The sequence below is a fragment of the Callorhinus ursinus genome, unplaced genomic scaffold, assembly GCF_003265705.2.
Source record: "Callorhinus ursinus isolate GAN/ISIS: 27379988/994484 unplaced genomic scaffold, GSC_fseal_2.0 scaffold13, whole genome shotgun sequence".
In the NCBI taxonomy this organism is placed as follows: Eukaryota; Metazoa; Chordata; class Mammalia; order Carnivora; family Otariidae; genus Callorhinus; species Callorhinus ursinus.
The window spans coordinates 41,590,930-41,597,227 of NW_027397075.1; the positions used below are offsets into that span (position 1 = coordinate 41,590,930).

Consider the following 6,298-nt stretch of genomic DNA (forward strand, 5'->3'; position numbering starts at 1 on the left):
CTATCTACTCAGAGATGGCATCAGATTTCCACAGATTAAGGGTTCAGTCCTACAGGTCTGCTCTCCCCACCCCACCCCCACTTCAGACACCACATCAGACCCAGGCTCTTACCTGTGCTTCTGACCCATTGGCTATAAACCAGACCCCTTCTTTGATTAATTTGCTGCAGCAGCCCACAGAACTCAAAGAAACATTTTACTTACTAGATCACTGGCTTTTATAAAAGGATGTAACTTGGGAATAGCCAGGGGGAAGAAATGCCTAGGGCAAGGGATGGGAAAAGGGCTCATAGTTTCCCTGTTTTCTCTGAGTACGAGTGTATCACTCTCCTAAAATCTCCATGTTCACCAACTAGAAGCCTGTCAAAAGCCCTCCTTTTTGGGTTTTTATGGAGGCTTCATTACATACGCACAATTGATTAAATCACTGGCCATTGGTGATTAATTCAACTTTGGAGAAGGTTGCGAGTAGAACTGAAAGTTTCAACCTTCTAATCACATGGTTAGTTCTCCTTGCAACCAGCCCCCATCCTAAGTGCTTTCCCAAAGTCACCTTATTCACATAACAAAAGACATTTATTGCTCTCATCTCTTAGAAATTGCCGAGAGTTTTAGGAGCTCTGTGCGGGAAATGGAAGAAAGCAAAATATACATTTTTTATTATATATTATCTACATTGTGTATTATATATATATACAGTTGTCCTTACCAGAAAAGAGGAAATGGATTGTAGACAGACAGAATACTGCTATATTGAGGAACATTCAGGAAGGAAGGAGAATGTAATTTGGATCTTGAAAGTGTTGCTATCCATTGTGGGCCTGAAAAAGTTGTCCATAGGTGAGCAAGAAGAGTTCTTTGCATTCCTTGTAAAGACATATAACCGAATCATAGGTATGAGAATTACTCCTGGAAATTCTGGTTGTGTGGGCATGTTGGTGGGGCTGGTGGAAAAGCCAAAGTTTATTTTTTGCATCAAAGTCCAGAGATCTTCAGAGCAGGGAGCAGGCCGTGACTAGAAGTGGGACATGATTGCTGGTCCCCAAGACACCTTTTCAGGGTTTTATTTCTGAGGCTGAATGCCAACTAGTAGAGGGACATCTCTTGAGAGAAGAAAAGGCCTGTGCAGAAACTGGGTTTCAGAGAACACTTTGGGGTCATAGGAAAGGGTAGTTTTGAGAGCAGTCATGCTTAACTGTCTCCTGGCCAGGCCCTTTGGTGAAGGCATATTGGGTTCCAGCTCAAAGGAAAAAATGAACAGAAGATGCGCTTCCATATTTGGCATTCTTAACCCAGGATCTGTGACTCCAGATTTTTATTTTTAATAGCAATAATCTCAATCTTTTAATAATGCTAACCTTTATGGAGATACTATTCAATACTATACGATTCACCTATTTTTAGCATATTTCAATATTCTCTGCTGTAATTTCACAGAGTTGCACAACCATCGCTGTAGTCAATTTTAGAGCAATTTCATGATCCCCCAACAATCCATACAGTTAGCAGTCACTCCCCATTCTCTTCCTCCTCCTGGCCCCTGGCTCTATGCAACTGTTAAGCTTTCTGTTTTTATAGATTTGCCTGTTCTGGACATTTCATATAAATGGAATCAGACATCATGTAGTCCTTTGTGTCTGGCTTCTTTCCCTTAGTGTAATGTTTTCAAAGTTCATCCATCTTGTAGCAGGAATCAGTACTTCGTCCCTTTTTATGGCCAAATAATATTCCATTGTATGGGTATACCACATTTTATTCATCGGTTGAGGGACATTTGAATTCTTTCTGTTTTTTGGCTATTATGGATAATGCTACTATTGTGATGGCAGATTTTAGACCTCCTGGAATATTGTGGTATCTTTTTTCCAGTGGAGTTAGTGTATGGCATTTTGGCCTCTGTTTAGTTTTTCTGAAGCCCCAAGTCCTTGTCACGATCAGGCCTCTCACCTGTGCCCAAGCTGCTCTTCTGCAGGCTGACTGCTACTCACTCATCCTTCAGATCTTGGCTCAAATGTAACCCTCCTGAGAAGTTAACTGGTGCAGACCCTCCTCATAGCACCCAGTGCTTTTTCCTTCCATCACAACTCATTAGTGTGTTTAGTGCTCCCCATTAGTTGGTTAAGTTTCATGAGGACAGTGAACTGTTCTCTTCCTTGGGACACATATAGTGCCTGCTACATGGTAGGCACTCAATAAGTAGTTGAAATAGTACACAATGCAGAATGAATCTTGATAAGTGAGAGCAGTATCCTAGCTCTGTTGCCTGAACATAAACTTTTGAATTGATGGGAGGAGGCTACCTCTTGTTGACTGGTGTTTATACAAGAGTCAGGTGCCCTGTGGCCAAGAGGGATGGTGTCAACACAGAGAATGAGAACTAGGGAGCACCGAAGACAAGGGGGCCAGATAAAGAGGCCTGCAGTACCTCTCTGAGAGCAAGAAGGAAGGGATTGTTGACTGCATTAAATCTGGGGGATGTTGCCTTGTTGTTGACTTTGGGCCCCTTTTTCTGGATTGTATCTATGGTCTGACATGCCAATGGGATCCCCACATTGATTTATCACCCCATAATAATTGGAAAACACTGAAAATTTGGGCCTAGTTTAATGATTGGCAAGGGAGAATTATGAGGGTGCCATCGTTTGAAAACAGAAAAGGAAGTTAATATTAATTTTGCTTGGCAGGTCTTCTTTGACAATATTAAAATAATTACAGAGGCAGAACTTCCTTTTGAAGGATGTTCAGCTTGTATTAGGTATTGCCTAGAGGAACATTAGGCTGTTAGAAGGCTCACAAATGAGTCTTTTTTTTTTTTTTTAAGCAGACATGACTGTCCTAAATTGTGTATTAGGTAAGAATTTTACAAACATTACTTATATTAGCGGTAACGGTGGAGCTGGAGAGTATTACGTCTTCTCCATGACACATGGCGAGAACCACCAATAGTGTGGTGGAACTTGTGACCCTTTCCAAGGCCACGGCTCCTGCAGTCTGCAGATGTCAGCCCTTGCATCTCCCTGTGCTTGTGGACTGGTCTGGTGATCCACTGGGTGTCAGGATTTCTTCTGATAGCTTTATGGAATGGATCAATGAGGATAACCTCAGAGAATTTGTATGTGGAATCTTCACCAACCCAGGAAGAATTCAAGACTCTCAGAGCCCCACAGTGGCGTCCAGCTCACTCCTCTGCAACAGACTGAAGGCTTCCGGCAAACTTGAGCTGGTTAACACCATGATGGACAGACTTGCCGTAGGTAGCACCCTAAGGAGCTGGGCATTTGTGGCCACCACGACGCACGCGAATCCAATATATGACATAACCTTGCTTGGCCTTGTACCCCAGCCTGCGTGCTTTATTGGGCCGGGTTGGGCGGGGGGCCCTGTGGAGCACAGAGAGCTGGTGGTACTCCCAGCAGCCCACCCTGAGAAGCGCATTTCATCGGACTGCTTCTTCCTCCATAGCTCCTGGAAGTACTTGTAAGCGCCCACCTTGGCCTACCTTTGAGCTGATGGCTGCCGCTGGACAGAAAGGAAAGAGCCTTTCTCCCAAGTGAGTCTGTTTTACTTGCGACAGCACTCTATAGGCTTCCCCAGGGATCTCAAAGAGAAATAAACATGGCTTCCAAGAGCACGCCAGAGCTCAGAAGCTGGTCATATTATGAATTAGGTGAAAACTCACCACTAGGTGACAGTCTGTCAGCAGAAATTGCTTTCTCGTTTAATGACTTTCCCCAACTGAAAGTTTCTGGGAATATCAGTAAAAATAAAAATATTAGGTAATCTTTTTCTGACCCCATTTCCCTAGCCTCCTTTTCCCAAAAATCTATGGAGCGGACATCTTCAATTTTAAACATGCTTCTGTAATCTCCGTCTCAATATGAAAATAATGAAAAAATGATGTATGGAAAATCACACAGAAATCAGACATAGAGAATTCAGTCCCTCAGAAACTAGTTCTTTGGGTTTTGAAGATAAATATGGCTATGAAAAGAGTACACTCAGTGGTCTTGACTTTTTGATATGTAGAGGATGCTTAAAAAAATCTAGTTCAAGTTTAGTTTATAGGTATTTTCTCCCTCATGAATATAACTCTGTGCTTCCTTTCAGCATTTGACGTGAAGATGGAGCTCTCTGGAGAAATATATTTTAGCTCATTTATGAAGAACTTTCATTTTATGTCTTTTTTGAGTGAAGGGAAAACTCCCTGGAACACGTTCAGTGAGGTAAGCGCAACTTGAGATTTCCTTTGCTTCCACCCAAGGCTGCTTCAGTTCTGGGTAATAGCTGAACTCAAGCACTAACAGTCTGGGCTCAGGGAAGTTTGGGCCCCTCCTGTCAGTTGGTAGCAGGGGACAGGAGCTCAGATGGCTTCTGGGGGGGTTGGGGGTAAATTTTGTTGGTCCTGCCCCTCCTCATACCCACCGCCCAAGCCATCTGGGCGCTACTGTCTTGGACTAGCAGACTCAGCTTCCCATGTTATTCCTACTGCCCCCATCAACCATGTTCTTCTGGTCCTCCCCCAAAGTTCTCATAAGTTTTTCTAAAGTTTGTTATTCCTGTGCTCTGTTCCTCAGGTTAGGTATCTTAGTTACAGCTAAATTATGTCAACTCTGAAAGAAATGCCTACAATCTATATTTGGCCGTACATTTAAAGGTGGGCCAACTAGGTTAAAAAAAAAAAGAAAGAAAAGCAAAGTACAGAACAGTATTTATTCAATTCTTCCATTTGTATTAAAAGAAAAAAAAAGGTGTGTGTCGAGAGGCACCTGTATCTGTAGGTATGTTATTTAGGAGGATAACAGTGATATTCAAATATTTACCAACTGGGTCAGTGCTGGGGAAAGGGATGGCTGCTGGCTTTAGCTCTGAAAGCATGCTGCAGATCCTCAAGTATCCAAGCTGCAACTCTTTAATGGCTGATTGAAATTCTGGGGGGCAGCACTCAGGGGGCTTCAAGCAGCAGCTGTTTACCAATCTAGAGAATCTGTAAACAGTTGAACAACTTGCGCTTATCCTCAGCCATTTCTCCTGGGAGGGGAGAGGATCGAGGTTGGAGAGACTTCTTTTTCAGTGTGCCCTTTAGTACTGTTTACAGGGTTTGGTGGTGGTTCTCGTTGTTTGAATTCTATTCAATCATGGACTTGGAGATCGAATTTAATTTTGTTTGGCTCAGGGGATAAGTCATATTTTTAGAATGTGGATCTGGACATTTCTGTCTAGTCATCTGACTCCAGTCTGCCTACAGACTCAGGGCTGCTCTTTTTAGTGCCATCACGCAGGAAGCTCCCCCACCCAGAGCTTTGCTTACACCCCTCTACTCCCCTGGCTGACCCCCTTACACCAGCACTCAGTCCCCACCCCCGGTCCTCAGCGTTGCTGTCTGAATCTTCTTTTGTTACTTATCCCGCACCTCTTGTCTCTCCACCTTACCAGACTTCAGTCCCATTACTAACTAGCATAGACATTGCTCTGCTTATTCTCAAGACCAGAAAATAAGCGTTTTTTTTGTGTGTTCACATGACTCTTGTGTGTGGAGAACCTGCGTTTCCCTGTCTTTTACCTGAGCATCAGCCCGCATGGTCATGGTTATTGTAATCATGGTAATAACTCACATTGCATTGGTTTGTGCCTCCGCCTGCCTCATGCAGAACCACCCCTGCCTCCATGTTTCCCCCGCCCCGGGGTTGGTCTGAGGGGCAGGGTGATAACTTGCCGTGGGTCCCCTTCTATCCTTTGCTGTTCTGCTTTGAGCTCCTTGTTGGTGTCCCCTGCTGTGAAGCCACTGGGGGGCAGTGTCTCCTCTCAGCCACAGCCACAGCCACTCAGCCAAGGTTGCTCTCTCCTGGTGCCTAAAGGTGTGGAGAGAAGTCCTTTCTCTTCTGCCTTGCCACATTCTGTCACCCAAGCCCCAGAGCAGCATGACGTGTATTCAGTGTCTCCCTGAGCCCCCTCCCTCCCCGTCTGAAGGATCTGCCTGCACAGGGCTCAGGTATGAGCCTACAGAGCCAAGGCAGGGAACCAAAGATGGAGACAAGGCCTTTTTTTCCTTTCCACCCCAAGGCTTCCCTTCCTGTCCTCCTTTCTTCCACCCAAGGCTGCCACAAAACCGTCTTTAAGCAGTGGCTTCCTTGAGTCTAAGCAACTTCTAACCAGGTCAACTGTTCCCTTAGATTTATTAAACAAATTTGATCCTTTGTGGTGGGCTGGCCACACATGTTCTATGCACACTTATCTCACTGCATGGTAATTATCTGTTGGCAAGTCTGTTTCCCCGTTTGACTGCTGGCTCCTCAAGTAT

At 44.4% G+C, this 6,298-nt stretch overlaps 1 pseudogene; it reads right to left on the reverse strand.

Moving 5' to 3' along the window:
* Positions 1-2,744: 2,744 nt before the first annotated feature.
* On the reverse strand, positions 2,745-5,584 carry LOC112828476 (large ribosomal subunit protein eL15-like; annotated as a pseudogene).
* Between the last annotated feature and the right edge of the window lie 714 nt (positions 5,585-6,298).